The sequence below is a fragment of the Capsicum annuum genome, chromosome 10, assembly GCF_002878395.1.
Source record: "Capsicum annuum cultivar UCD-10X-F1 chromosome 10, UCD10Xv1.1, whole genome shotgun sequence".
Classification (NCBI taxonomy): Eukaryota; Viridiplantae; Streptophyta; class Magnoliopsida; order Solanales; family Solanaceae; genus Capsicum; species Capsicum annuum.
This window is the reverse complement of record NC_061120.1, coordinates 197,521,114-197,532,768: the sequence shown is the minus strand read 5'-3', so window position 1 is coordinate 197,532,768 and position 11,655 is coordinate 197,521,114.

The following is an 11,655-nucleotide window of genomic DNA, read 5'->3' as shown; positions in this document are numbered from 1 at the left end:
TAACCAGGGAATCGTTACATCTACCTTGATGACCATCCACTGTTCAAACTAAATGTTTAGTGCTAAACATGTTTTAACAATCCACCTTACGAAAATTCTCACTTGGAAGACATAAAATAAATGATCAAGAAACACTAGTCCACTAGAACTTTATAACAACAATAATCAATCATAATCATATGGCCTATCTTATTTACAATCTATCAACACATCCTCCTTCTACCCATCATTACTATTTACCCTTCTATACACTTAAATTACTATCATAGCTCTATAAGTTTTAACTAACTCTTTTTCGTAGCCTTAAGGGAACCTAAATTAACAATACTAAACCACAAAACATTTCATTAACACCCTATACTTTTCAAACACAATAAATACCATCAAGGACTCCTTTCGTACTTCGAGCACACAATAATTCACCTTAACTAATAACTCTTTCTTCACCATCCACTAAACTAACACACACGGACATATCACCTTAACATATTTTGATAACATGCATAAGTTTATCTCTATACTTTCTATCAATTATCATTCCCACTTTTCTTGTCACTACTCTTCTATACTCATACTTTCGACTATAATAAGGTTCAACTATAAATCATATCACTGAAATTCATAATATCCCTTAAATGCATACTATATTTAATAATCTAGGTTCAAACTATCTCTCCTCATGAGCATTATCAGTATTAAAAGGATCAATAACAATCGAATACATATCTAATTCTATCTCAACTGAACAACTCATAAGGATGAGGACATAACTTTTAACTTGAGGGACTTATGACACACTAGAAAGCTCCTCTAAAACCCTTTGTGTGACTTTTAAAGTTACTGATAGTAAATCTGAGAGAATCATCTTGGAAGGAATTGGAACTTGCTAATCATGTTATCTCAAGAATATAGCATAGAAGGAGAAGTATGGATTAATACACAAATTGACAAAAGTTTCTGAAGGAACAACTTTACAGCACGATCTAGAGTATAAAAGGAAGGAAAGTTTTCTTAAATACCTTGTAGCCTCTCAAATAAAAGTACAGATGTCTCCATTCCGTTCTGCAAGACTCTACTAGACACAGTTTCACAGACACCCTAGGACACTTGAACTCTGTGCTCTGATACCAAGTTTGTAACGACTCGAGACTACCCCATAGTCATTACACGGTTCTTAGGACCAGAAGTGACCAAGTTAACCCTTTCTACTGGCATAACTCATAAGCAACTAACATAAATACATAAGTCTAAAAGAATAATGCGGAAGATAAATCTTTTCTGAATATGATCAATACAAAGCTATATTAAAATGATACATCTCTGATTATACAAAGCAAAAATTGAATCAACTACATCAACTCTACTAATTGTCTATGAAGTCTCTACTAATACTGACTATAGGTAGCCAGGATATGAACCCTAGCTATCCCTAATCAATACAATTGAATAAAAGAAAATCTACTCAAATTTGACTTGACTCGAGTCCTCAAATCAAAAGAACCCATCACCTGCTGAATGGAAGCTGCAAACTGTCTGATTATAATATAAGAGCTACAACTGGTACCTACATTATGAGACAATGTAGCACATAGACGAATATGTGGATCAGTACTTTTAGAATGTATTGAGCATGTAGGGGTGAATGCATAAGTAAAAACAATATCTCAATTTTCATATAACTTGTAAAGAATGCATGTTAAGTGTAAATGACTCACATTGGCTTGAATAACTGAAAGCTGAAAATCATAAATCATGAATAATAAAGCATACTATATAAATTTTGTGAGTCATAACACTCAATTCTAAAAGTTGTACTTTTACTCTTTATACTAGTAGAATAAATATAACTGAAGTTAAGTCTAGTTTCAAATCATGTAGGCTAAGTATAAAGACTCACTTTTATCATACTTCAATCAAAAGATGAAATCTCATAGCTAATGTCTTAAATAAAACAATATCTAAATAAAATTGTGAACCTTTACACTTAGTTTCTAAAAAATTTTCTGTTATTTTTTTCTGTTAGGACTTATGGACTTTGGAAGGTTCTTCTAATCGATATAAACCATGTGAGCTTTCATGGAGACCAACGTCTTACCCATGTTGGGGGAAGTGTTCTACCCTTTCCATCAGAATAGAACTTTATCTTAAGAGATCACTATCTTAATTCATCCATATAAATGGGAATAATCTAAACCTACGTTGGCTCATAGTTTTAGGGCATGAGACCTTGGAATCATACCTAACTCGATGCTAAATACTACTCCCATACTTATCGCTCAAATCTTTAGGAAATCTACCTTAAAATAGCATAAGGGTGTATAATGAAAAAACAAATATGCTTCTCTTTCTTTAAATCTCAACTGTATGAACAATGTGGATTCTTTATCTTAGCTTAGGATCAAAATATCAAGTTTCTTTCTTAAATCTTGGTAAACAATTCATAAGAGGCTCAAAATCATAATCTTATTAAGATATCAATACTTCAAACTTAGGGATTTAAAACCCAAGCTTTAAACTCATGCACACTCATAGAAAAATGTCTGCCCAATATACTTCTTGAAATACTTCAACAATATCAAAGTGATGAAATAAAAATCACAATAGCATGCTTAAAACTTAATTAGAAATCTGTACAATTATATCATACGCATAAAAATGTGAAGATAGGCAGGCATTTAACATTTAAATCACTTGTAACATCATAATCTTCAAATAATGATAATTGGGTATAAACCCTAAATTGAAACTCCTGTAAATTCATCTTTAAAATTAGTTTGGGGCACAAGGATGAAAGGAGTATCCTTGTTCATAACCCCACATATATAAATGGTGATGAAATTGTTGAAAGATTGTACCTTCAAGCTTGATTGTGCAATCCTAGTTGTTTTTCTCCTCTTATGCTCTTAGATGATGAACTTATGATGTTAATAGGGTAAAAATATGATTAGCAGCTATTTATTTTGTAAGGTTATGTTTAGGGATGTTTAAGGAGTGCCCAATGACTTAATTTTCCTCAAAATAACTCAAAAATAGAGTGTTTACATCTCTTGGGCCATAAGGTATGTACCGCATTGCCCATCGCCTAAGCTAGGCTAGGCGGTGAATTACCCATCACCTAAGTTAGGCTGGGTGGCGCATTGCCCCATCGCCTAATCTAGGATGTCCGGCTCTCAAAATATCACCTAAGCATTGCAATATCCATGGGCCATGTGTTAGGAGACTCACTCCCCTTTGAAAAGCCATAACTTTTCACTCGATTATCGAATTAAGAAAAAATTAGTATCGTTGGAAAGCTAATTCGATTCTCTACAATTTGGTGGGTCTAAATCTCCCAAAATACAACATATACATCAAGTTATACTCATTCAAATATGACCCCTACAAAATCAAATACTAAAACTTGATGGATTCAAAAGCTCTTAGCTTGCATTACTTTAAGTGACTCTTATAAACATGTGTTACACATCATAAGCTCTCTTCTTACTAGGTTAATCATCATAAGTCATGTACTTACATGTGAATTACAAGATTAGAAGTTTCACACGTAGGGACGGCGATTTGCTTTTCTAGCTTAGAAGCATACAGGTTATTATAGAAAGCCAAGTTGAAAACACAAGAACAATACAGATAAATGACAGATAATTATTTGTACAAAATTTACATCAATAGTTCCTATGATAAGTACTGTCAACAATAGTCAGAAGTTTCCCAAAATGAGAAATGCTTTATCAAATCATCAAGGTTACAGCATTCCAGCTGGCTACCTTGGCATTTATGTAACGCCCTGAGTCTGTACGCCGAACGCTACACGGTGCTCATAATCCTGAAGGACCACAAGATAACCTATGACTAGTAACTACTGCAATAACTGCATAATAAATACTGTAATAATTATGTAAATAGGCGGAAACATATGCCATAAGGTCCAAATCTATAATTAAATCTGGATGCAGTATCAAAATACCAATACTGAATATATTTACTGAACAACTGTCTGAAGATACTCTAGTCTGAAAAGCTTTTAAACTATCTGAACTGTGGAGTTGATGGGATAATTTCCCAATTAACTCTAACTACTAAAAATAATACTAAAATACTAAAAACAACCATGTCCTCAAATAATGAGGACTCATCACTATGTTGACTGCTGAAAATCTAAACTGCTAAGGGTACTCTGGAGCCTGTGCATCTAAACCTATGATATAAGACATCATAGCGTAAAAGAAAAGAATACGTTAATACTTTGAATGTACTGGTATGCTCAGTGAAATAGGCTGAAGGGCATGGGTTCACATGCATGAACAATAATATTTGAATAACATAAGTGTGACTGAATGAGAGTACATGCATGAATATGAAAACTATACTGAGATCATAATTCTGCGGAACTGAACTGAGTTACATACTGAGACTAAATCTAAAACTGAGACTATGGAAAGTAATCATCTAATTGAAATGCTCATTCTTTAACTGATTTGGGGTCCAACTTGTAACCCCAATTGTAAGGGTGTCAATACCGTGCCACGGGTAAGGACAAGTGATGAGTCACCCTCATCTGGCAGGTACTCTGAATGAGAATGAAGTTACCCTCAACTAGCAGGTAGATTACCTCATCAACCCTCAAATGGTAGGTTGATATATCCACCTACACTAGCTATACAATTTTAGAACGCAAGGACAACTTTTAAGGAGTTCACCCTCTACTGGAAGGTGACTCCCCAGCTTTGGGTTCACTCGGTGCTGAATCCTACTCCCAACTGAATAGACACTGGACTAAATTCTAAACTGTACTAGGCTAGACTAAACTGTTACTAATCGTACTGTATAACTGAACTGAACTGAGTTCACTAAATTTCAGGGACTGATGGGATACTATTGAATTCTGTTAACTGACTGAATTCTACTAATCAAGACATGACTGATTCTACTCTGTGACTAACCATGGCTCTATACAAATAGCTAAATTTTCAGGTATTAAATACCCCCAGGACTCGATAGCATAAACTTAAAAGACATGGCAAAAGCTTGAGACATGGTAATTACTACTTAGTCATCATTTATTCATTAAGGCATTCAAGCAAACACTTGCATGATATGAACTTTCATACACGCTAACATGATATAATTTCACTATTCAACTCACATGGATAATTCATCAAACACTTGTGGGGCACAATGTATGCACATAATACTATAACAACATGTAGGCATCATGATTCAGTTCCAATTACATAATTCTAAGGGTTATGAATTCACATGATAAAGCACACATATCAATTAACTCTACATTAATTTTGTAATAAATCATGAATACACTTTAATTCAAATAATGGAAATCATGAAATCACTCTACATGAACTTTAAAAGAGTTTCTTGGACTCTAAGGGTAGAAGGAACCCTTAGATGATGTAACGCCACAAATCTGGTACCCGAAATGCTAAATGGTGCTCATGATCCTGAAGGACCTCAAGCTAACGCATGATTGATATTTGTACCTATATACTGCATAATATACTTTATAATGTGAAAACATGAACTGAAAGGCCACAAGGTTTAAAACTGAGATATAATATCTGATAAAAACATAAACATCTGAGTAGGGTATGAAATACCCAAAACAAAACTAGAATAATCTATCTGATCACACTGTAGTCTGGAAAATCTCTAAACATGACTGTCTGAATAGGGAGTTGATGGACATATCTACAACATACTCCAACTATTGAAATAACTAAGTACTGAAATAATGAAATAACTAATCATATAGTCCTCAAAATATAAGGACTCACTTCTAACTCTAACTACTGAGACTGGAATCTACTGATGCTCTGGAGCTCGTGTCTCTAAACCTAGGTATAAGACACCATAGTGCAAATGCATCACTACTTTGAATGTACTAGTATGTATGTGAGGTAGGCTGAATGCATGGGGTTCATATGCATGAACAATACTGGCTAACTGACTACTATGAATGTGTGAATACATGCATGCATATATATAGTAACTATATCTAAAATCATGATAACATGAATATGCTGATGACTAATATAACTAATGACTAAGTTTTGATAACTGGTATAACTGATAATATGAGTGACTGTATATGATAGTCCTGAATTTGATGGAACTAGCTGAGTTTCATACTGTATCTGATAGTTTTGAATTCTGTAGAACTATCTAAGTTCTATAACTGAGACTGATTGGCTGAATCTGAAAGTCCTGATTCTATAACATGAAACTATGGGAAGTAGTCATCTAATCGACATGCCCCTAATACACCATTATGGCTACATTGGGGTCCAATCTGTAACCCCAATTAGAAGGGTGTCAATACCGCACCACTGGTAAGGACAATCTGTGAGTAACCCTCATATAATAAATAACTCTAGTGAGAATGGTGGGAACCCTCATATAATAGGTTAAGCCACTTTATCTACCCGTATATAGCAGGCTATTATGTCTCAACTTATGCTAGCTACATAGTTCTGGAACACAAGGATTTCTTCTAAGAATCACACCCCCATATAACAGGTGAGTTCCCATCCTTGGGTTTACTTAGTGCTAATTTCTACTCCTATCTGAATAGATATTGTACATGAATTACTGCACTAAATTGGACTGAGTTAACTGAGTTCCATTGACTGACGAAATATTACTGAGATTTTTGTATTACTAAGCTATCTGAGATTATTGGGATTCCTGAGTTTTTATCAAGTTTTCCTGAGTCATATAACTTACTGAATTTTACCGAACATGGCTTGACTGAGGATATCGTGTAAACATGACACTGGCTCTAGGCATATAGCTAAATTATTGGGTACAAGTACCCCAGGACTCGATGGAAAGAAACTGACAAAACATGACTTTCTTGCATACATGACCAAACATCATAATTCATAATTCATTTATTGAGGCATTTAATCAAATATATGATATGCATAAGCTTGTACATAAATGGGGATTTAATAATATCATACTTAGTTGGACATTTTCCTTCACATAGGCATTTAATCAAACACATGATAGGCATAGTATATGTAAACATCATTATACAACATATAAACAACATGATTCAACTCTAATTTCATCATCCAAGGGTTTAATCATAGGTTCACACAAATATACATCTATACTAATCAATTCCACATAAAGTTGATCACCCAACATGGCTTAGAATTCAATTGATCATTCCTAACATGAACACAACAAACCCAACATAAAATTCATAAAGCAATCCATACACTTAAACTTTGGAAAGAGATTCTTGGGCTTCATGGACGAAAGGAGTCCATGAATGAACACTATGCATACTTGGGTTGAGTTTCTTGAGGTTCTTAAACTTGAAGAATTTGAATCTCTTAGTTCTTGAAGAAGATTTGATTTTGTTCTTGGAGATTAATATTAGAGAGAAAACCCTAATTTTATTGTTGTGAAAGAATGATGAGCAAATAAGCTAAGATCGAATATAATTGGGTATAAAACGGGTGGTAAAAGACCAAAAATACCCTTTTAAAAAAATGACTAAAAAATAACTGAATGAGCCTACGATGGTCCGTCGCTGGCTCGACGGTCCATTGTTCCAACCATCACACGTGAACCAAAATAGGGTCTCATTACCTAGGTAGCGATGGCTTAGGCGATGGTCCATTGCAAGTTCGACGGTCCGTCAACCTATCCGTCGCACCTTATCTAGAAGGTGGCCTCACTACCTTGGCTGCAATGGTCAAGGAGATGGTCCATCGCTAGATCGACGGTCCATCAACCTGGCCGTCGTACCTGGACAATTTTGACAGCTCTGAGTAAAACTTCCATAACTTTTTACTCCGATTCCGTATTTGGACGAAATTGGTATCATTGGAAAGCTAATTCAATTTTCCACATGAATAAAAGTGAAAATCTTAAAAATACCATATGTACAAGAATGGATTCATAGTTCAAAGAAATCTTATAATATTCTTAGAATGGTTTCAAGCTAAGTAGATACACGAGGTATTACAATATCTCCCCCTTGAGAACATTTGTCCTCGAATGAGATTGAAAGAGAAGGGACAAGATAAACTGACGTACCTACTGAACATGAAAAACTAAAACATGATCTCATGACTGACATGACTGATAACTAAATATATCATACTGAACATGCATATCTGATGCATGTGTAACTAATTTATGAATGCATGACTAGATGTTCTGATGAACTAATTTCTCAATGAGAATGCATGTCTAATGCATAATTTTATAACTAAATTGATACATGAATGCATAACTGAATATGCAATGGTACTTGATTCCAAGTTTGTAATGAACACTGAACATTAAACTAAGTAAGCTTAAGGAGAACTGTTACCTTAAGCTTGATCTGAGTTGGTAGAGAAGAGGTGAGGATACTTGGTACGCATGTCTGCTTTTGCTTCCCAAGTATCTCCCTCGATGGACTGATTTCTCTAAAGAAATTTAACTAGAGGGACTTCTTTGTTCCTCAGTCTACAGGTCTAATATTCTAGGATTTCAACTGGAATCTCTTCATAAAAGAGGTTGTTCTGAACATCAATGCTCTAAATAGGGACTACAACTGATACGTCACCTATACACTTCTTAAGTAAAGAGACATGAAAGACTGGGTGAACTGAGGCTAGATCTGAAGGCAAATCGAGCTCATAAGTTACCTTACTAAAGCGACTGAGAATCTTGAAAGGACCGATATATCGGGGACTGAGGTTACCCTTCTTACCAAATTGCTTCACTTCCTTTATGGGAGATATCTTTAGGTAGACAAAATCACCAACCTCAAACTTGAGATCCTTTCTATAAATATCTGCATAAGACTTCTGTCGTCTCTGAGCAACCCAGAGTCTTTCTCTAATCAACTGAACCTTATTTAAGGTATCAAATACTAAGTCAGTCCCTCTGACTGAGGCCTCACTAACTTTGAACCAACCAATTAGAGATCTAAATCTCCTACCGTAGAGAGCTTCGAGTGGAGCTATTTGAATACTAGAATGATAGTTGTTATTTTATGCAAATTCAATCAAAGGCAAGTGGTCATCCCAACTTCCCTTGAAATCAATTGCAAACGCACGCAACATATATTCTGAAGTCTAAATAGTCCTTTCTACTTGACCATTGGTCTGAGGATGAAAGGCTGTACTGAGATGAACTTGGGTACCAAGACCCTTTCGAAATGCCTTCCAGAAATAAGAGGTGAACTGGGTACCTCTGCCTAAGATAATAGATAACGAAATACCTTGCAATCTGACCAACTCTCTAATGTAGATCTTGGCATAATCCTTGGTTGAATAAGAGGTATGAACTGGAAGGAAATAAGTAAATTTGGTTATTCTGTCTACAATGACCCAAACTGAATCATAATGATAATGAGTTCGAGGCAAACCCATCATGAAGTCCATGTTCAATTCTTCCCACTTCCAATTAGGAATAATGAACTCCTGCATGAACCTGCTAGGATTCTGATGCTCTATCTTAACCTACAAACATGTAGAGCACTTAGCCATAAACTCTGTAATGTCTCTCTTCATCCCACTCCACCAATTGATTCCCCACAAGTTGTGGTACATCTTTGTGGCCCCTAGATGAATAAATTAGCGTAAACCATGCACTTCTGCAAGAATTTGCTACCTTAGTTCATCTACGCCTGGAATATAGAGATGACCCTAACAATGCAGAACACCATCTCCCCCTTGGGAGAAAACCTTTACTTTCTGATCCTTGATTGAATCTTTTAACTTGACTAGACTGGGGTCTCTATCATGCTTTTCTTTCACCTCAGAAACTAGAGATGATTTTGAACTACTCTATCGACTAAGTGAATGTCTAGTCTGGAAAGCTGATGGATTTCCTGAGCTAACTTCTTTATACTATCTTCAACATAAGAAAAACTACCCATATATAGTCTACTGAGAGTGTCGTCCACAACATTGGCCTTTCTCGAATGATAAAGGACACTATGTCGTAATCTTTCAAGAGCTATGAGAAAATACATACTGAAGGCTCTTATGTTCTGTGAACAAATCTACATGAACACTGTATAGATAATGCCTCCAAATCTTCAAGGCAAATACTACGACTACTAACTCAAGATCATGAGTAGGATAATTTCTCTCATGGGGTTTAAGTTGTCTGGAGGTGTAGGCTATGACCTTACCATACTGCATGAGGACACAACCCAAACCTACTTTGGATGCATCATAATACACTATGAACCCATCTGAACCATCTGGAAGTGCTAGGACTAGAGCTGAAGTAAGTCGAGTCTTTAAATCCTAAAAACTCTTCTCACAAGGATCTAATCACTGAAACTTGACTTTCTTCTAAGTCAATCTGGACATAGGGGATGCAATAGAAGAAAATCCTTCGACAAACTATCTGTAATAGCCAGCCAAACCCAAGAAACTCCTGATATCTAATGTAGAGACAGGACAAGGCCAGTTTCTTACTTCTTTGGTCTTTTGAGGATATGCTCTAATGCTATCACCGGGAACGACATGACTAAGGAATGCTACTGACCTTAGCCAACACTCACACTTACTAAATTTGGCGAATAGGTAATGATCTCTGAGAGTCTGGAGTACTATTCTGAGATGGTCTGCATGATCACGCTCACTATGGGAATAGACCATAATATCATCTATGAAGACTATAACGAACATGTCCAAGTACTGCTTGAACATACTGCTCATCAAGTCCATGAAAGCTGCTGGGACATTGGTAAGACAAAAGGACATGACTAAGAATTCAAAGTGACCATATCGAGTACAAAAGGCTATTTCTCTAAGATGATAATAGCTAGATCTGAGGTCTATCTTAGAGAAATAGCTGGCACCCTAAAGTTGGTCAAATAAGTCATCAATTCTGGGAAGAGCATACTTGTTCTTGACTGTGACCTTATTAAGTTGACGGTAGTCTATACATATTCTGAGAGAACTATCTTTCTTGCATATGAATAATATAGGAGCGCCCCACGGGGACACACTGGGCCTGAGAATCCCTTATCTAAGAGATTCTTCAACTGTTCTTTCAATTCTCTGAGTTCTGCTGGTGCTATTCTGTATAGTGGAATGGATATAGGCTGAGTATCTGGAAAAAGATTAATATTGAAGTCTATTTCCCTTTCGGGAGGAATTCCTAGAAGATCTTCAAGAAACACATCTGAATATTCATTCATGATTGGGACTAAATCAAGAATAGGAGTTTCAAAACTAGTGTCCTTAGCTCGAACAAAATGATAGATACATCCTTAGATATCATTTTCTGTGCCTGAAGGCAGGAAAAAGCTGACCTTTGAAAGCTGAAGTACTACCCCTCCACTCTAGGACGAGTTTATTCAGAAATTAAAACTGGACTATTCTATTTCTTCATTCGACTGTGGCATAGCAGGAATGAAGCCAATCCATGCCGAGAATGACATCAAAATTAGTCATCTCTAATTCGACCAAATCTGTTGAAGTGACTTTCTGAAATATCATAATAGGGCAATTCCTGTATACCCGTCGGGCAATGATGGTTTTACCCACCAGGGTAGAAACTTAGAAGGGCTCTACTAGAATTTCAGGACTAATTTTGAAATCAACTGCTATGTAGGGAGTAATAAAATATAAGAAGGACCTGGATCGAGCAAAGCATAAACATGCACATGGA